General features: G+C 40.0%; 1 protein-coding gene across 2 annotated transcripts in view; it reads left to right on the plus strand.

Annotated features, from left to right (window-relative positions):
• Positions 1–22,647, plus strand: part of LOC144781695 (cytochrome P450 2F2-like) — a 599,280-nt gene that overhangs the window by 277,561 nt on the left and 299,072 nt on the right. The gene's annotated exons all lie outside the window — the stretch shown is intronic.

Genomic DNA, 22,647 nt, shown 5'->3' on the forward strand with positions numbered 1-22,647 from the left:
GCACGGGAAACCGTGCCAAACTTTCAGGACAACTTTGTCCATATGAAGATTACCTGTTTGTATTGCGGTACATTACTGTCATGTGCCAATATGAGCATTAACTTAATCAACAGAGCATTTGAAAATAACAAGTGCTCTAAACGCCCCAGAAAGTAAATTTTTTTTTTGCTCCTGTTGAGCCCTTTCCAATGCCTGTTTTTTGTTGTTTCCCCTCCAAAAAAAACAAAAAAAAACATAAAACTGTTCAAAAAATACAAAAAAAACAAAAAATGTTCAGAAAAATAAAAAAATATATAAAACAACAAAAACATTTTAAAAAAAGTTCTTTTCAGAACTACCTCCCCTTTCAAAAAAAATTGCTAGAATGTTTAGCACTCTGGCAAGCTGTATTTCTTTTGGTTCGCTTCCTGGTTCGCTCACCGGTACGCGAACCGGGAGCGAACCAAAATTATTTTTTTTAAAAAAAAGAAGAGTAAGTATAAGGGAAGTAAACAGAGAGTAATGTTAAAACAAAGACAGCTATAGGGTCTAAACCAGAGATACTGTTTAATAGATTTATTTACCGAAGAAAAGAGGGAAGAGGATATAATTGTGAAAAACAAAATAGATAAGGAAGTGAAAGAAAAAAAAGAGAGTAGAACAATAACAAAGAAGAGTTTCTTAGAGAATATGAGTGAATGTTCAAAATAAGATTAAAACATGTGGAATAACAGAGAGAAAAAACAGAAAGCAGAAAAGAAGAAGTAACAGAAAAAGAATAATTGAAACAGCAAAGAAATGTAAATAACATAGGGCCATATTATCAACATAGGCAATAAAAGTTTTGCAGCTTTTATCGGCAGAAATGTGTCGCTTAAGCCGATTTTGCGGCAGAAAACTGCCGCTAAAACCACTTTTGCAGCAGTTTTCTGCCGATAAAAACAGCAATAGTTTTATTGGCTGTGTTCATAATATGCCCCTTAGTGTGCTTCAACTACACAGAAAAAGCATAATGAACAAGTAGTGAAAGAGTGATCAGTCAAAGACACTAAGAGTAATAGAGACGGAGTGAGTGAACAAGAGTGAGGAACTATGAGAAGAGAGGGACTGAGAAAAGGAGTGGAAGGAGTAGAGTAAGTAGGTAATAGAGAAAGGAATGAGGGAAGTGGCAAAGGCAGGAAACTGAGGGTTAAAGAAATGAAGCTGTGGAACTAATAGTAGGTGAATGTGATAGAAATGTAAAGAAAAGACTACAAAACATTTACCTTATAATTGTCGTTAAATTACTCACTTTTTATTTTTATACTTTCAATCTGTGAAAGAGAGAACAAACATTTGAAAAATATTAAAACATGTATTTAAAAATTAGAAAAGACAAGGGAAAAGATTGAAGGAGAAACAGTTTTTCAACAACTTTGACACTTACAGAAGCTTCTGCTTCTCCAGGCCCCCTACACAGTCCTAAAGATATACATTTTAAACTAACAGTATCTTGATGCAGATGAAGTGAGGCCTATCTTAGAACATGGTGCATTTTTTGCACTGCTGTTGTCTCACAAAAGTGTCGCAAGACACTAACATTTTAAATGATTGTTTCAAGATGCCAATAAGATGTATCCTATCCAGAGGTTTGTTTGAGGTGAGGCCTACTCAGGGTTCCAAATGAAATTTCGAGTTGTTGAAGAGAACAGAGGACATGTGAAGGTCTACCAATGAAGTAAATCATGTCCACTTCACTCTTGAACAAACGCCAAGACCTCTTCTGTGTCCGTGGACAGACCTAAAGTTCATCTGCACAATGTCATTCGTAAACTTAGGAAATAGCAAATAGAAATAGCAAATCTTTTGCACCGCCGCTGCGTCACAAAAGTGACGCACAGCGGCGCAAAAGAGTCACACACCTATCATAAATCTGTCCCTAACATTTTAAATGATTAATTCAGGATGATGATAAGGTGTGGCCTATCCAGAGGTTTGTTTAAGGTGAGGCCTACTCAGGGTTGCAGATCAAATTTACGCTTGTTGAAGAATACAGACGAGATAATACATGTAAAGGCCTACTAATGAAGTAAGTCATGTCCACTTCACTCTTGAACAAAGGCCAGACCTCTTTTGTGTCCGTGGACAGACCTAAACTTCATCTGCACAATGTCGTTCGTAAACTTAGGAAACACAGGTGATGAAAGTGTTTTTTTAAAGCCTTTGCAGCGTTTTTGGGTCACTTTTAACATGGCTATGTAACTCAAAGAATCAAAATCTAAATTTGCCAAGCACAGGTGCGAGCATATTTACAAGGAATTTGCACCACGGGGAAAGGTCTTAAATTAAAATGGGAAAAATAACATCACAGACACTCAAATGCCTTATAAAGAAGCACACACCATTATGTCCTTGTCATAAATTTTAAAAGCATTCCTTTTCCTCAAAAACGATTTTCAATTCATAATTTGAAAACACTGCACATGGGGAAATGACTTAAAATGTCCTTAAGACACATGAAAGCGTTTTTTGATTGCCTTTGCAGCAATTTTGGGTCATTTTTAACATGGCTATGTAACTCAAAGAATCAAAATCTAAATTTGCCAAGCACAGATGCGAGCATATTTACAAGGAATTTGCACCACGGGGAAAGGTCTTAAATTAAAATGGGAAAAATAACATCAGAGACACTCAAATGCCTTATAAAGAAGCAGACACCATTATGTCCTTGTCATAAATTTTAAAAGCATTCCTTTTCCTCAAAAACGATTTTCAAGTCATAATTTGAAAACACTGCACATGGGGAAATGACTTAAAATGTCCTTAAGACACATGAAAGCGTTTTTTGATTGCCTTTGCAATATTTTTGGGTCACTTTTAACATGGCTATGTAACTCAAAGAATCAAAATCTAAATGTGCCAAGCACAGGTGGGAGCATATTTAAAAGGAATTTGCACCACAGATAAATGTTTTTTAATTTAAAATGGGAAAAATAACATCAGAGACACTCAAATGCCTTATAAAGAAGCAGACACCATTATTTCCTTGTCATAAATTTTAAAAGCATTCCTTTTCCTCAAAAACGATTTTCAAGTCATAATTTGAAAACACAGCACATGGGGAAATGACTTAAAATGTCCTTAAGACACATGAAAGCGTTTTTTGATTGCCTTTGCAGCAATTTTGGGTCATTTTTAACATGGCTATGTAACTCAAAGAATCAAAATCTAAATTTGCCAAGCACAGGTGGGAGCATATTTACAAGGAATTTGCACCACGGGGAAAGGTCTTAAATTAAAATGGGAAAAATAACATCAGAGACACTCAAATGCCTTATAAAGAAGCAGACACCATTATGTCCTTGTCATAAATTTTAAAAGCATTCCTTTTCCTCAAAAACGATTTTCAAGTCATAATTTGAAAACACTGCACATGGGGAAATGACTTAAAATGTCCTTAAGACACATGAAAGCGTTTTTTGATTGCCTTTGCAATATTTTTGGGTCACTTTTAACATGGCTATGTAACTCAAAGAATCAAAATCTAAATTTGCCAAGCACAGGTGGGAGCATATTTACAAGGAACTTTCCCCACAGATAAAGGTCTTTTAATTTAAAATGGGAAAAATAACATCAGAGACACTCAAATGCCTTATAAAGAAGCAGACACCATTATTTCCTTGTCATAAATTTTAAAAGCATTCCTTTTCCACAAAAAACGATTTTCAAGTCATAATTTGAAAACACTGCACAGCTCCTATGCACAAAAACACCCTGTCAGTACTAATACTTCACATTTTCTCCAATTACAATTTCTCAAAGAAACAAAATCTATTTGTAAAACACTTGAGACAAAGCAACATTTTAAAAACACAACTTTCTTCATAATTTTCTCCTTAAAGCACACTATTCTCTATCTAAATAAAATAAATCTTTTCTCACCTTAGCAAATACTTTATGAGTTTCAAAACAGTCTCAGAAATACACCAATTTGTCTTCAGCAGAACAAAAGGTATGCACTCCAGAGGCTGCAGCTATAGAAAGCACAGAAATGCTGTAATTCATCACACATATCTCTCATGTCACCCAATCAAAACTCTTCCCTCACTTTTTTCAAATCAAAACCCTTCCCCCCTCTGCCCTGTCTGCCTTTTTTGCATAGCAACCACCTCCTGAAAGACCTCTGGTGTTTGCAAGTTCACACAACAATGTTTCAATTGAACTCTGAACTCTCAGTGCACCTGCATATCCAGTGCAATCTTTCATTTAATGATTTTTTTTTTACCATTCAAAATACATCTTTCAAAGAACTCATCCATGCACCCTAACTTTCTGTTTTCAGCAATCAAAATCCACCAATCACTGTTACTGCTTCATTAACACAGAAACTACACAGTTTTTTCCATTTTAAACTCTTATTTTTTCAACTGCCATTTCATTGCCACACTTCATCTGACTGCAGCAGAACCTTCTCTCACCATGTTTTCTGTCTGGATTGTTGGACATAGTTACATCTACTGGGCTCAGAGGTATGCTGATAACAGAAATTTACCTAACCTCAATTTACAAGATGTGGAAATTAAGTGGTTTGGCCACAGAGGATTAAAATGTCACCAATTGATACCATTGGTGAAAGCCTTAATGCATTTGCCAAAACCTGACCTGTTAATTGTGCACTGTGGAGGAAATGATTTGGGCACTTTGACTGGGGTAGGTCTGGAAATACTTTTAAAGGACACCTTTGAGCAATTGATGGCACTTTTTCCTCAAACTGCCTTGGTATATTCAAATATATGCCAAAGACAGAAATGGAGGTGGTTGAACCAATTTTGTCCACAAATTGAGAAGTCGAGGAAGCATGTAAACAAATCTGTTTCAGCTTACATGAGAGACCATGGAATGGGCTCCATGTACAACAATAACTTGCGTTACTACATGCAAGATATCTACAGAGGAGATGGAGTTCACTTCTCAGATGAGGGCAATAGAGTTTTCATTTTGAATTTAAGACTCTGCATTGGTACCTACTTATAAGTACCTAAATCTACCATAAACCCAAAAGCTCTTCTCAGAGCTACCCTACATCTGATCACTCACAAGTATTATTTTACTCTAACTTTTTTTACTAATTTTCAACAAAGTACGCTCCCCGGAGCGCTACCCGGTACGCGAACCAGAAGCTAACCGCGCAAATTTTTTTAAAAAAATGTTTTTTTTTCGCACATATGGGCCTCCTCAGCCATCCTCAGAAAACCTAGGGGGTCAAAATTCGTCTACCGTGTCCCCTTCTACCCATTCTGAACATTATGTGCCCTCCATCTTGTATCTTAATTCGACCGAAACACAAAATGGTGGACTCCCGTAACGCTTAAGGTTCGCGTACCGGGGCGCTCGCCAGTTCGCGTACCGGGGCGCTCCCCGGGAAGCGCTCCATTAAAAAAGGTGTGAAAGTAATTTACAGAAGAAACCCTTGAGACACTTTCACCAAATATAGATTTGCTCATACTACATACCATTCCCTACCATTTTCACAAATTTGGTTGAAATTCCATTTAGCCATTTAGCCTGTAGACCTCTCTAAATACCGTGAGGTAAATTACTTCACAAAACACAACTGAAGTGTTGGAATTCACAACCAATTAAAATGTTACTTTCATTTTCTATTTTTTTTTACCTGACATTTGATTGGTTATGTACCTGAATATATATAAAGGAAGAGAAGGAAACACAGCCATTTTGACTACTACTTCCTGGTGTACATTTCAATTGGATTTTCACTAATTACTTCAACTTCTTTGTAAAGGTAAGTTGTTATTTTAAAAACTGAAGTATATTGTGCACTATAAGTTAATATGGTAAACTTTTTCTGATAGTTATATACTATCCCTCTGTAGTAGTTATAGATTTAGATAGACTTCTCTGTTATAGTTATGGATGGAGTTAGGTTTCTCTTGTATAATTATGAATTTACTTACGTTAAATCACATACACTTTTTTATATTCCTACTTCCACTCTGATACTATACACTGCCCAAAGATAAATTCACTGTTAAAAACTGCCTATCTAAAATTAATCCCAACAGTGCCCTATCTCTACTAATATATTTTTTATCCAAATTTCAGACAAAATGGAAGGCGAACACAAAGTTTCATTTGAAATTGTCCTGCAAGAGACCAACCAAGAAATAATTGATCCAAATTATATAGAATTTATGGATGAAACTTGGGACCAAGAACTACTGCAATGTATGCAAGCAGTAGATGTCCTCCTTGAAAATGAGGACATTTTACACACTCAAACATTACAAGCTATGTTCAATGAAAATAACGACATTTCAGACAGTGAAATGTTAGACATTTTATTAAATTTTGAAACACAATAAATAATTGTTAAAAAAAAAAAATAAAATAATCAACAAAACCAACAATCAATTAGCATACAGTATTTGAAAAGTCTATCATTCTTTTTTCCTCATAGTACGCTCCCCGGGCCGCTTCCCGGTTCGCGAACCGGGCGCTATCCACGCAAAAAAAACAATTTTTTTTTTTTTTGTTGCCCCACGGGGCCCTTTTAAAGCCTCCACATCAAACCTAGGGGGTCAGGGAGGATCTACTATGCCCCCTTATGGTAATTTTCGCCTTTGTTTTGACCTCCTCTTGTCTCTCGATCCTACCAAGAGACAAGATGGCGGCCGCTCTGGACTGTTTAGAATGTTGACAGACACCGAAGAGCCAATCAGCTTCGCTTCGCGAAGTTCCGTTACGCGTCAAGTACGCGAACCGGGGCGCTGCCCGGAGCGCGCTTACAGATATATATCTTTTTTTGAACGTTAATTTCTCAAAATCCACTGGAGCACATATATTGAGACCTAGCAAAGGCACATCGGGCTAACAGTCCCTACAATTTTGCCAAGTTTCGTGCAAATCCATTCAGCCGTTCGGGCTAAAAGTGAGGCCAACCGCCCTATGGAAATTAACATGGGAAAAACGCGTTTTGGGACCCCCCTTTTTTCTCGGCCCCCCCTTGACGAACCCCCCCAAATTTTCAGGGCCTGCCCAGAAACAAAATGTTCCATTTTCCTGAAAATTTCAACCAATTCCGTCCACAAACGCCAAAGTTATTAGACATAGAATTTTCAAAAATCCCATAGTGAAAAAATCCTAACTATATATACCTACTGGCGACCGCCAGTAGGTAATATATATATATAGATATATATATATCTATATATTTATATATATATATATATATATATATATATATATATAATATATATATATATTACCTACTGGCGATAGCCAGTAGGTATATATAGTTAGGATTTTTTTCCTATGGGATTTTTGAAAATTCTATGTCGAATAACTTTGGCGTTTGAGGACAGAATTGGCTGACATTTTCAGGAAAATGGAACATTTTGTTTCTGAGCAGCCCCTGAAAATTTGGGGGGGTTTCGTCAAGGGGGGGCCGAGAAAAAAGGGGGTCCCAAAACGTGCTTTTCCCATGCAATTTTCCATAGGGTGGTTGGCCTCACTTTTAGCCCGAACGGCTGAATGGATTTACACCAAACTTGGCAAAATTGTAGGGACTGGTAGCCCGATGTGCCTTTGCTATGTCTCAAGATATATGCTCCAGTGGTTTTTACGAAAATTAACTTTGAAAAATATATATTGGGCTACATTGGGCTATATATATGTTGGAGCCCAAATGTAGCCCAATGTAGCCCAATGTAGCCCAATGTAGCCCAATGTAGCCCAAAGATGGCCACCAGAGACAAAAAAAAACAAATGTAGCCCAAATATCAGCCAGATGTAGCCCAACTATAGCCCAATGACAGAATGTCCCAGAGTGTTCTAAAGAACAACTAGAGTGCTAACAGTCCTACTTAATACAAAAGTATGGCACACCTGAAGCCATCTTGATTGGAATAAAGTGGTAACTCTTAAAACATTTAATTTAAAAAGGAGCAAAATGAGGGGGTTCATTTTGCCATAGAAAGTATGATTAGCGAATATATGACGAAATCCCGCATACCATCAGTCCGCATACCATCAGTCCGCAAAAAAAATCCAGCATTTACTATTAGGCCGCAAATTAAAATAACGAAAACTTTTAGAACGAATATGCCTTTAGCATACACTAAACAACTAAACTACCCTAAACCCTAAAACACTACCCCCAGCATGACCCTACACTACACAAACATTACAACACTACCCTAAACCCTAAAACACTACCCCCAGCATGACCCTACACTACGCAAACACTACAACACTACCCTAAACCCTAAAACACTACCCTCAGCATGACCCTACACTACGCAAACACTACAACACTACCCAAAACCCTAAAACACTACACCCCAGCATGACCCTACACTACGCAAACACTACAACACTAGCCTAAACCCTAAAACACTACCCCCAGCATGACCCTACACTACGCAAACACTACAACACAACCCTAAACCCTAAAACACTACCCCCAGCATGACCCTACACTACGCAAACACTACAACACTACCCTAAACCCTAAAACACTACCCCCAGCATGACCCTACACTACGCAAACACTACAACACTACCCTAAACCCTAAAACACTACACCCCAGCATGACCCTACACTACGCAAACACTACAACACTACCCTAAACCCTAAAACACTACCCCCAGCATGACCCTACACTACGCAAACACTACAACACTACCCAAAACCCTAAAACACTACCCCCAGCATGACCCTACACAACGCAAACACTACAACACTACCCAAAACCCTAAAACACTACCCCCCAGCATGACCCTACACTACGCAAACACTACAACACTACCCAAAACCCTAAAACACTACCCCCAGCATGACCCTACACTACGCAAACACTACAACACAACCCTAAACCCTAAAACACTACACCCCAGCATGACCCTACACTATGCAAACACTACAACACTACCCTTAACCCTAAAACACTACCCCCAGCATGACCCTACACTACGCAAACACTACAACACAACCCTAAACCCTAAAACACTACCCCCAGCATGACCCTACGCTACGCAAACACTACAACACTACCCTAAACCCTAAAACACTAGCCCCAGCATGACCCTACACTACGCAAACACTACACCACTACCCAAAACCCTAAAACACTAGCCCCAGCATGACCCTACACTACGCAAACACTACAACACAACCCTAAACCCTAAAACACTACCCCCAGCATGACCCTACACTACGCAAACACTACAACACAACCCTAAACCCTAAACACTACCCCCAGCATGACCCTACACTAAACAACCACCACAACTCTACACTACACTAACACAACACTACCCTACACAACACTACACTACACAATAACTAACCCACGAAAAAATTAACACAAACCCACTTACCTCTCTCGTCATCGTGGTTTTCACAACGCAAATGCAACTACCATACATGCCTTTAAAACGTAATTCTTTGTAAAGGCATGCGTGATAAATGCACATGCGTTTTGAAAAAATGCGGGATAATGGTATGCGAGGTCAATGACCTTGCGGGATAATGGTATGCGGACTGAAAGTCCGCGGGATAAAAAATGCGGGAAAATGGCTGCAAACCATGATTAGCAGCAGACTTCCCTGGTGAGCACTAGCTTTACTACAGTGATCTAATGAGCAACTAGAGTGCTAACATTCAGAATTTATGGCAAATGTGTGACACATCTGAATGCCTTCTTGATAGAACCAAAGTAAACAAGCATTGAAAATGCAATAGATCTCGCCCTCGTTTAAGTTAAAGCCATTCTGTTTGTAATGAGGTGGCTTTTTAACTTTGCTTTTATTAGTGTTTTTAAAACTTTCATGTAAATAACATGCATATGTATGCATATATGTATATGTATGCATGCATTTATATTTATATAGATATGCAGATTATATATGTTTATATATGTATATTACCTACTGGCGATAGCCAGTGGGTATATATAGTTAGGATTTTTTCTCTATGGGATTTCTGAAAATTCTATGTCTAATAACTTTGGCGTTTGTGGACGGAATTGGCTGACATTTTCAGGAAAATGGCACATTTTGTTTATGAGCAGCTCCTGAAAATTTGGGGGGGTTTCGTCAAGGGGGGGGCCAAGAAAAAAGGGGGGTCCCAAAACACGTTTTTCCCATTCATTTTTCCATAGGGCGGTTGGACTCACTTTTAGCTCGAATGGCTGAATGGATTTACATGAAACTTGGCAAAATTGTAGATATGGTTTGCCCTACGTGCCTTTGCTATGTCTCAATATATGTGCTCCAGTGGATTTTGAGAAATTAACGTTTAAAAAAATATATATATCTGTGACAGCGCTCCGGTTAGCGCCCCGGTTCGCGTACCTGACGCGTAACGGAACTTCGCGAAGCGAAGCTGATTGGCTCTCCGGTGTCTGTCAACATTCTAAACAGTCCGGAGCGGCCGCCATCTTGTCTCTCGGTAGGATCGAGAGACAAGATGTGGTGAAAAACGAAGGGGGAAATGAAGGAAAGGGGGCAAGGTAGACCCCTCCTAACCCCCTAGGATTGATGAGGGGGATATTAAAGTGCCCCGCGGGGCAAAAAAAAATAAAAAATATTTTTTTGCGATTTTACGCCGTAGAGGCGTGTCCCGGTACGCGAACCGGGCAGCTCACCGGGCAGCTAACCGGGCAGCTAACCGGCAGCGTAGCTGTCAACATTGTAAACAGTCCGGAGCGGCCGCCATCTTGTCTCTCGGTAGGTTCGAGAGACAAGATGTGGTGAAAAAAGAAGGGGGAAATGAAGGAAAGGGGGCAAGGTAAACCCCTCCTGACCCCCTAGGATTGATGAGGGGGATATTAAAGTCCCCCGCGGGGCAAAAAAAATTAAAAAATTGTTGCGATTTTTCGCGGTAGAGGCGCTTCCCGGTACGCGAACCGGGCAGCTAACCGGCAGCGTAACGGGAGTCCGCCATCTTGTGTTTTTGGAGCGTCCGGTTCACGTACCGGGTAGCGTCCCGGTAAGCGTAACAAGGGGAAAACCAAGAGAAACAGTAAAAAAAAAATTAAGGGAATAGATTTCCAGCAAACTTGGCAAAATTGTAGGGACTGTTTGTTTGATGTGCCTTTGCAAGGCCTCAAGATATGTGCACGTGTGGATTTTGTCTAATTAAGGTTAAAAAAAAAATATATATCTGTAAGCATGCTCCGGCACGCTTACGTTACGGGTTTTGTTTGCGCTGCAGAGCCGATACGTCACGGTTATGCAACGCGTCATGAGGCGTCTCACGTGGCTAGGTGATACGTCACGTAATAAAGAATATATTTTACAGCTATAGATATTAGCTTTTAAAAAACCAATGAAATTCACTGAAAAAACCATAGGTTATAGACCATATATAGTTAGGAATTTGCATTTACAAAACCTTGAAAATTCACTGAAAAAACCATAGGTTAGAGACCATATATAGTTAGCTGGACATTTTATTGACATAAAACCAATGAAATTCCATATATAGTTAGTTGCACTAACTATATATCGCGCACCCGCAATCCACTGCTGATGATGTCACATATTACATCATTCATGACATGGTCAGTGACATCACTGATGACATCACTGATGACATCTCAAATGACATCACTGATGACATCACTGATGACATCTCAAATGACATCACTGATGACATCATGACACACCAATACCAGTTACTACATACGCACTCACTGATTCCTACGTCTACACACACATTCACTCATTCACCCATACAATCACTCATACATACAGTCACTCATTATTACAACACTATCATATGCACTCATACACCTATGAAGACACTCACACACTGCCACTCATCCATGGAGTTACTCACACACCTAGTCAGTCCTGTAAAGAATCAATCACACTTCCATTTCCTCATCTATACAGTTAAACACAGAACACCATACTTCAGTGACATCACTGATGACATCACTGATGACATCTCAAATGACATCACTGATGACATCTCAAATGACATCACTGATGACATCATGACACACCAATACCAGTTACTACATACGCACTCACTGATTCCTACGTCTACACACACATTCACTCATTCACCCATACAATCACTCATACATACAGTCACTCATTATTACAACACTATCATATGCACTCATACACCTAGTCAGTCCTGTGAAGAATCAATCACACTTCGATTTCCTCATCTATACAGTTAAACACAGAACACCATACTTTTTCACACATATACTAACACATACTTACTCTCTTATACAATCACTGATACAAGTACACATTGATATGCACAGAGTCACACACCTCCCAGCCAGCCACACACACACTCAGTCTTCCATACATCCACTCATTCTTCAATATGTAAAACATATTTAAACTTTACAAAAACACACAGACACTAGATGATGTCATCAGTGATGTCATTTGAGATGTCATCAGTGATGTCATCAGTGATGTCATTTGAGATGTCATCAGTGATGTCATCAGTGATGTCACTGACCATGTCATGAATGATGTAATATGTGACATCATCAGCAGTGGATTGCGGGTGCGCGATATATAGTTAGTGCAACTAACTATATATGGAATTTCATTGGTTTTATGTCAATAAAATGTCCAGCTAACTATATATGGTCTCTAACCTATGGTTTTTTCAGTGAATATATATATATATATTACCTACTGGCGGTCGCCAGTAGGTAGATATAGTTAGGACCTAGTTTCCATAAGAAATCCACAACATTCTATTTGGAATTTCTTTGGCGCCGGTTGATGAATCTTCGCAAATTTTTCAAAGAAGATGACCCGCTCTGCTCCACTCCTTCCCTGAAAGTTTTGGGGGGATTCGTCAAGTGGGGGCTGAGAAAAAAGGGGGTTCCTAAACGTGTTTTCTCCATGTTATTTTCCATAGGACCTTTAGACACGGCTACAGCCCGAACGGCTGAACGGAATTACAAGAAATTTGGCAAAATGGTAGAGTCTGATTCGCAGATCACGTTTTTGCTTAAATGGTGTAAATCCCTCCAGTAGTTCCTGAGAAAATCAAAAGAGAAAAAATATATATATCTTTAAGCGGCACCGTGCGCACCGTACACACCGTACACGTACCGTACGAGTACGGTACGCGTACCCCGCGATTTTTGCCCCAAAAAATTGGGGGGGGCCTTGGGGGTCCTTGTGGGACCCCCTGAGCAGCCCTAGGGGGTCAGGGTGCTTCTACCCTGCCCCCTTTTTTAGTTCTACACGTTTGTTTTTCTGCTTTCTTGTGCCTCAGTCTACCGAGGCACAAGATGGATGCCAACAATTTCTGTTTTGGAGTGTTGACAGACAGTGGCAGCCAATCAGCACGAGATGCATGCTCATTGGCTTTCAACACTTCAAACCAGGAAGTGTTGGCAGACATCTTGTGCTCGGTAGACCGAGGCACAAGAAATCAGAAAAACAAACATGTAGAACACAAAAAGCTGGCATGGTAGAAACACCCTGACCCCCTAGGCCTGCCCAGGTGGTCCCACAAGGACCCCCAAGGCCCCAAAAATGTTTTTTAAAAACCCGGTCTGTTTTTTTTTCAAATTACCCTCCGGGGGGACCAAATCGCAGGGGTATAGTGATAAAGAAGTGTGGGGGGGCCCCAATCCCCCCTACACTGTTCCGGGCAACACCGTCCCCCGCGGCAAAGCAATGCAGCCCCCTGGCGCATACTGGAGGCTCCTGGTGGGCTAGTTGCCCCCCAATGATCCCAGTATGCAAGGGGAATTAGTTCCCCCTCTGCAAACGCGCTCCAGGGCTGCGTTGCAGAGAGGTGTAAAAAAGGGTGTGGCCTCATTACACCTCTCTGCAATGCAGCCCCCTGGCGCGCGCATACTGGAAGTTCCAGGTGGGCTAGTTGGCCCCCAGGGACCCCCAGTATGCAAGGTGAATTAGTTCCCCCTCTGCAAACGCACCAGGGGGCTGCGTTGCAGAGAGGTGTAAAAAGGGTCATAGCCTCATTACACCTCTCTACAATGCAGCCCCCTGGCGCATATTGGAGGTTCCAGGTGGGCTAGTTGACCCCCAGGGACCCCTAGTATGCAAGGGGAATTAGTTCCCCCTCTGCAAACGCGCCCGGGGGCTGCGCTGCAGAGAGGTGTAAAAAAGGGTGTGGCCTCAATACACCTCTCTGCAATGCAGCCCCCTGGGGCTTACTGGAGGTTCCTGGTGGGCTAGTTGGCCCCCAGGGACCCCAGTATGCAAGGGGAATTAGTTCCACTCTGCAAATGCGTCAGGGGGCTGCGTTGCAGAGAGGTGTAAAAACATTTTTTTTTCAATTTATATTAAACATATGTAATATAATTTAAAAAATAAAATATCTAAAAATAAATAATTTAAAATAATGTAGTAAATCAGTATAAAAAATATAACAATTAATACATTTAAAGATTATCATTTACAAAACCATTGAAATTCACTGAAAAAACCAAAGGTTTCAGCCACATTATAGTTAGGAATTACCATTTAAAAAACCTTTGAAATTCCCCCGTTATAGTTGAAATTGAAATTAAAATATTTATAAAGCGCACATACACCACGCTGTTTCTTGGCGCTAGTTAGTTGTACTCACTATAACTCGCGCGCCCGAAATCCACTGCTGATGATGTCACATATTACATCATTCATGACATGGTCAGTGACATCACTGATGACATCACTGATGACATCTCAAATGACATCACTGGTGATATCACTGATGACATCATCCTTGTGAAAGAGTGGCAGACCTCCTCTCAGCGTAATATAACCCTTGATACACACATTCAAAAATAGAAACTACAATTTTCAAAAAAATGGAGATACCAATTCCAGTTAGAACAACCTATTCAGTAATTCCAAAATCTACATACACATCCAGTCATCCACTAATAGTTCTATATAGGCACTCATACATATACTCACTCATCATATGTACTCATACACCTATACATCTTATTACACACGGACACTCATCTATAGAGTTACTCACACAAGAACTCAGAAGAATCCTGTGGCTGCTGTTCTGCCATTTTGATATGAAAAAAGCTGGAACAAAGCAGAGATCCTTCTCTCAGGAAACCAAAAGAGATAGTGAGGGAACTGGGTGGGGTTTTTCAACATTCTGGAAAAGAAACTACTATAAACCAATCAAAAGTGTTGTTTTCATGTCACATGACTTTATGTGCGCGCAACGTGTGCGCATGCACGCGTGCACGTTGCGCGACCGTCACATATAAATGACGTTTTACCCGATTTTCGTGAAAGCTTTTAAAAACGTGAAAAGGAGGCAGGGAAGAGACTCCCAGACCCCCTAGGCCTTCTCATGGGGTCCCTGAAGGACCCCGAAGGGCAAAAAAAACATTTTGTTTAAAAAAAAATCACGAGGTGCGCGCACGTTGCTCGCACCCTCGAGGCAGAACTGAGTCAAAAACAATACTGGAGAACGTGAAAAGGGGGCAGGGTAGAGATTCCCTGACCCCCTAGGCCTTCTCAGGGGGGCTCTGAACAGCCCCGAAGGGCAAAAAAAAGTCTTTTTTTTAAAATCTCGAGGTGCGCGCACGTTGAAAAAAAAAATTCATTGACAAATTTGACTGTTTATATTTTGATTGAAGATGTAGACTATACTGTTTAACTTTATCCAAATCATAAAAACTAGCTGTGCCGTTGCATATGACAGTATACAGTCAATGTATTACAATATACAAAGGCAGTTTGTTGGAAAATAAATATATAAAAAATATAAAAATTGATACAGAAATTAGCATTTTAAAAACCTTGGAAATTCACTGAAAAAAACCATAGGTTGTTTCACACACGTTATATTTAGGAATTAGCACTTAAAAAAACTTTGTAAAATCACTGAAAAAAACATAGATTTCACACACGTTATAGTTAGGAATTAGCATTTAAAAAACCTTTGAAATTCACTGAAAAAAACATAGGTTTCAGGCCTTATATAGTTAGGAATTAGCATTTAAAAAACCTTAGAAATTCACTCAATAATGACATATATATATCTATCTATATATATATATATATATATATATATATATATATATATATATGTATATATAGATATATATATATATATTACTGCTCCAATTACACCTGCCTGTGTAGTGTAGCTCCTATTTTCCCAATAGGCTCTGCGCATTGGAATAGTACCTACAGCAGTAAAGACCTAGGCCAGACGTTAACTAGGTCTACTACTGTCGATACTAGACTTAATTTTTGGGTTTGCCAGCTAAGCTCAGAGTTCGCTAGAAACTTTCTCGAATGTTCAAGGAAGGAATTAACTCCCCTGATTAGACAAGAAGGGATTTAGTTTCTGACAACCATAGAACATGACAACTTTGCTCTCCCCTAATCAAGAGTCAATCTCGAGAGTCGTGTGAGCATAAGGCAATTATTTTACTCAGTCAGTACGTGCATTCTTAGTCTCATCAGAATGTAGAGAAAAGGAAGAGACGGGCGTGTTCAATAAAAAGGTGTTATTTATTGATCAGTCTCTTTTCTCGTACAAGAGAAATGGATCGATATTATTGCAATACTTATAGTTAAGTAAAGTGCATACATTAAAAGCAATAGTATAAAATAATACTGTAAAAACATTGATATGGTTTCTGAGCCATATGATGTTTAAAATGATTAAAATATATTTACATACACATATACATTTTGACTAAACGTGCTCAACTGGTGTTTCTAAATACGCCTACCCCGTGTACCTGACCTAAGTCTAATGCGTGGGCGGGAATAGAAAGTTACAGTTTAAGTTAAGTTTGTTTTTGCCAAGTGAATAACTAAAGAATTCTCTGTGAGGGGTTATTCAGTTCTGTACCTGGAAGTTAGGATGGATGAGGAATGGTATCTCTTTCTCTGCTCTCGATATTCCAGGCTGCCTGCGAGGGCTGCCCGAAAGCGCCGGTGCTGGGTCTCTCGGCTTGAGATAGCAACGCGTCTCTCAGCGCGTCAGGAAGGCGGGGCTGCTGCCAGTGGGGTCTGCTTCTGCTCTCGGCTTCGGCAAGTATGGCTGCTCCGTCTTGTCACCACGCGTCTGTTTGCATAGGGCAAGGTCGGCAATATTTATACCTTAAAGGTGCCGAGATTGACGTAAGGATGGACATAGATACGTCAATAAAGATGTCATACGACTTGCTCGTTAGCACATTCTTTACTAAAGTTCTCTATGAAATCAAAACAATGGCCGCACGGATTATCCAGGTTGTCATAGGTTTGATTTGTTATGAGAACGTCGTATGCCTTATCAGGGGCTGGAGGAATGTCGCTTGTCTAATTAGATCTCAAGCGTTATGACCTAATCAGATAACACGTTCCTGTGCCGTAGTGTGACTGCGTCAGATAACGGTATCTGCATCATGGGGGTTTTCTTGCCTCATGGGCTGACTGTTAGTTAACTTGATAGTTAGTTTAACCAGAATAGGGTCAGGAATAGGGGGACTGATTCAGAACCTATAGAAATACACGACACCCACTCCACGCTAACTATGGTCATATCTACTAATCTATGCATAGTATAACATAGTACAACATACTATAGAGTATAGTGTATACCTTACCACCCCAAAATACATAAATGCATTTCGAAATTTTCAAATATACTGAAAAATTGCAGTCATATATATTGTATGCACTTAAGCTATGAATTAAATGCAAAAGTAAACACGCATTTGTATGCATTATTGCTTATTGGTATATGAGAAATACACATGAAATGGCTCTTAATATGGCTATACAGAAAGGAAGTTCGAGACCATTTCATCACATAATAAAAGATTTGTGAACATCCCAGCGAGCAGCTAAAGTCTATAAAGTATCTAAAAATAGAAATTTTAGTTCTCTAGGAACAGTTTCTTACTTTAAGCAGAAGATCAGTGTCCCGGGGAAAAAATATGTAGAAAAATATTTTAAGGGGCTTGCTGAAAAATATTGCTGTCCGTGAGCTGGAGTGAAATTGTTCATGTGACTTTATTTTTAAAGTTGAAGGCCGAATTCAGGGAACGCCGTGTGCGAGTTTACTCAAAAGTCTCTATTTCTGTTCTGGAGAGAACATCATATCATTCAGGCTTTCGAAAAACTGTCAACAGCTTTATGGGAAAGTTCCACTAAGTCGGAAATAGGGGTAACCATGCATTCGTGCGCATGATTGTCTCCATTGACATTCTGATTCGCATTGCTGACAGAAGGTCGTACCTGTTCGATGCTGCTTTCATCTTGAACTTCACTACTCTTCAATCGCAGTGGTGAAGATTCCAGGAATGCCGTCATCAGGATTGGCAGCCTTTGAGGGCAGCACAAAGCGTGAACCTTGGTAGGAACCAACAGTGTATCTGCATCCACTGGCGCATCCGATCGTAGCGTCAGACAGGTGTCTAACACGCATTCTTCTCCGCATAGCAGACACCTTAGTACAGGTAAAACACACCTTTGCCACATTGGTCGAAATGATAGAAACCAAGTCATGTTCAGGTCTCTAAGCCGGGAGAGTCCCAGGATTTTTGATATCCGGTCCCGGTATCCAATGGCTAGGATCGTATCTTCCATTGTCGCGAGAGTTTGATCTGTGACATGGGTTGCCATAACGAAAAATAAGGACTAGGAATAGGATTCCGGCAATTAGTCCTAGGATCAGGGGAAGTCCGCCAAAAATCGAATGGACGAAATCTGGAAAAATACCCAGTATGGCTTTGAATGGTGTTAATGCCATCGAAAATACAGTCTTAAATACCTTTGAGACCCCAGTGGTATCAGAAATATTTAAGATTTCGCTTAGGATTTCCGCGAAATGTACGGGGGAATTAGTTGATAATAATGTATGTATCTCTGCAGTCGTCCTTGCGACTTGTAAATCATACGTTTCTTTTGATGACGTGAGCCTTGTAGGCGTCTGAAGAAGCACTGTTTTCATTCTGCTTAAAGCATCTATTCGAATAGAAGTAATTTTCAAACTGGGCCATGCCCTTGCCTCCCTGTCTGGAAAGGAGCTGGGGAATAAAGAACGTCCACAGCACTTGACCTTCGCCGTTGTAGTTACTAGATAAGGAGTCCCGGGCATAAGACTGCAACATCTGCGGTCTACAATAAGAATGTAACTCCCATTATAGAGTCTTTGAAAGAATGGTTCTATTTCAGTTGCAGGTGCGCCTTGCTGGTGACATGAAAGGTTGTATGGATTCCCTTCACAGGCTCCATGCAAACTAATTCCGTTACACAGAAGCGTGCCGCTTAGTGACATAGCACAATTGTTGCCACTAAGAAACACTTTCTGTCCTTTATTACTGACACATGCATGTGAATAGGGCAGGTTCCAAGTTGTTTTAAGGTACCCCTTTCCCAATTTCTCGTACATGCCAGCCTGTATATATTTTTGGCAGTATTGAAACCTGAAGGTTGAGATTGGAATATTTATGATTCCGTGGATTATCCATTCACTGACAGGTCGTTCTGACATTGTCATTGGTAATCTTTCTAGTTTTTCAATGCTCAAGATTGTATAATCAGCACCCTTTTGCGCCATACTGATTTGTCTATCAGTAAGGTTAAAGATTTGGAATAGTGACGTTGTGTTGATTAAACGCCAAGGCACATAGCCTGAACGCAGATTTTGTAACGTCCAGCCAAGCTGTACAATGGAACGCAATTGTGACTGACCATGTTGTAATAACAGTAAGTCTTGCGATAATATATCGATTGCTGAAGACACAATGCTGTCCAAAGAAAAAATTCTGGAGGACAGAGTCATTAACCCATTGTCCACTACAGAAAGTGATTTTTCCAAATTGATACGGTCAATTTCCCGTATTCTTTCTGCTGTCTCAATTTGAGTAACCTTCCAGGCCTCATTGTATGCTGCATATACAGAGGCTGCTATGAAACGCTTTTGACGCTGTTTGCGTGGTCCCAGTATGAAATCACGCAAGTCAGCACCATCAGTAAGTAAATTTAGGTGTTGCTTAATTTCAGGCAGTGTGGAAGTCTGTAGCCATTGAAGGCATAATTTGCCCACACTGTAGGTTGTTATTATCCCTGGGTGATGTCTTTGGGGATATCTAGGGTCTGGCCTGGTCATTCTGAAACCCTGTGTTTTATTCAGGAATCTATCTTGACAGTAATTTGTATCTGTGGGCCAGATCAACCATTGTTTCCAATCAGGATGTGTTCTGTTTTGGTTTAATATATGGTTTACGTCTATCTCTTCATCTGTATCAGAGCTATTGCTAAACATTGTTGGCTTCGGAATAGACGGTTTAATTAAATCTTTGATTTTGGCTAAGCCAAGACAGGTGGTTTGTTGAACAGTGTCATTTAAAAATATCATTTGTTCTGGGATCATGCAGGCTCTAAACAAAGCTTCTAAACCCTGTACTTGCCATTCTTTTGTACCCCAAACACTTTTCAAATCAACATTTTTGTCCCAATAATCAAATCCAAATGTATTCATTTTTTCAAAGAATGAATCTGAATATATCAATTTTGTGTTGGTTATCATGGTTTTCATCCCTGTCTTGTTTGACAATTTAAAATAAAATGTTTCAGCATTACTTATGTTAAAACCTGAAAAATATGAATATTTGTCATATACGGTTCTAGAGCTTCCTTTTGGAGGTGTAGCACAATGTTCCCATTGATTATAACTTAAAACATTTCTAGGTTGTGCAGATTTATGTAAAAAATGGTTACCATAATGGTTATAGCAATACATACTATCATAATTTGTAGAACCTTGCAAATAATCATGTTTTGTAAATTTAGCGGACATTACTAATTCAGACATCATGTTGTTAATACTTTCGAAGTCCCAATCATCAGCAAATGAGTTTGGTTTTGCAAAGTCACTCAAGGAGATCTTGATTTGGTGTGGATATTTTAGGATCTCGACCGGACCATAAATTTCATAGTCAGTGTTGTCCCAGGCTACCCCACCAGGTATAGGATTGGCTGTGAAGTTGGCTGAAGAAAGTTCTGAAGAAAGTTCTCTTTTCTCGACGTGTGAAGATGTGTGTGGTTTGAGGATCAAGTTGATGTTCTGACTTGCTGTGTCCATTTTAGCATATTTTCCCTCAATGAAGCGTCCCAAAGTAAATACCATGATGAGCCAAAGTATGAGGATAAATGCGCCAAAACCCACCCAAAATTCAATCCATGGAGAAACCAGATATGTTTCTTTCAGATGTTTCAAAAGTTCCTTCGCTTTGTCTTTAAAGGATTTTGATGATGGCTGTGTCTTTGATTCACTCAGGCTTTCAGAGGAATCATCGAAGTTGATGAAGTAACCGGATGCAGTTCTGTCAATTGTTCCAATTGGTTCAGGATTTCTGTTTTTTGCATTTTCACTTGGTACTTCAGTATAGATCGGTGTGTCTCTGCTAAATGTCTTTATTTGGGTTTTCAGAGGTCTGAGTTCTTTTGCATTGTTGCATAGTCCTTCTTGTTCTTCTGCAGGCGTTTCGAATGTGATGAGCCTTTTTGTTAGGACCTCTGTACTGGTAGCAAACCTTGGTGTTCTGCTACTTATTGGGAGTCCACTTGGCCTACTATTTGTTATCGGCCACATGTTGTGGTTTTACCAGGTCGATGGAAACAACTCGGTTCTCCTTTTTTCCAGCAAGTGGCGGTAGTACAACTGATCTTGTCCCGTTGACAGACAAGACAGGAACTGCTTTTCTGTAAGAAGGCCCAAATTCCTTCTTTACCGCGATCTTCTCCCTGACTAGATCCCCGACTTTTGGAATCCAGACAGGTCTTGCCGGGACAGGTGGTGATTCTTCAGTGGTTGTTGGCTGTTGTTTCAACTGTATGTTGCTCAGGTCTTTTCTTGTTTTGTTTAAGTCCTGCAAAATAGCCAAACGGTCTTTGACATCAAAGGTTTTTTCTATTACCACTGAAGTCTGACTATCAAGGTCAGAGATCAACATCCTAGTTCCGAATAATAATTCGTACGGACTGAATCCCTTCAGAGAATTTCTTGGCAAGTTATTTAGACTACGTTGGACACTTATTAGATGTTTGACCCACCCAGCTCCCGAACCTAATACCTTTGCCGTTATAGATTGCTTTATGTCACGGTTTTTTCTTTCAACAATTCCGTTCCCCTCAGGGTGAAATGGACAAGAGTACTGCAATTGCACGCCCATGCTGACCATGGCCTCCTTATAAGCCCGAGAGCTAAAAGCAGGACCATTGTCCGAATGCAGCATGCCAATTGCGTATGTGCCGATAAAGACTCGCAAATCTTTTATAACAGTTCTGGCGTCAGCCGTTCGCTGGGGCCACATCCATATGAATCTCGTGCATGAATCCACTGCGACCAAGATATATTTATAGTTACCATCCCTTTGTAAGGGACCGCAGTGGTCTAGATAAACACAGGCTAATGGTTTATCCGAGATTAGAAGGGGCGTCTGTGCTGGACGTCTCACCGTTGATACTTTCATTTTTTGACATATTTCACATGCTAGAACATAGTTCCTCGTTTGTCTTCTCATTTGTGGCCACCAGTATCTCTGTTTTAATAATGATACTGTGGCTGAGACGCCAGCATGAATAGAAGCAAGCCCTTCGTGTGCCGCTATTATTAGTCCTAACCTATGTTCCATGTTTGGAATTGCCCTATCCCCCACTCCAGGGATTCGAGCAAAAGGAACATTG

Source organism: Lissotriton helveticus, chromosome 9 (assembly GCF_964261635.1).
Source record: "Lissotriton helveticus chromosome 9, aLisHel1.1, whole genome shotgun sequence".
In the NCBI taxonomy this organism is placed as follows: Eukaryota; Metazoa; Chordata; class Amphibia; order Caudata; family Salamandridae; genus Lissotriton; species Lissotriton helveticus.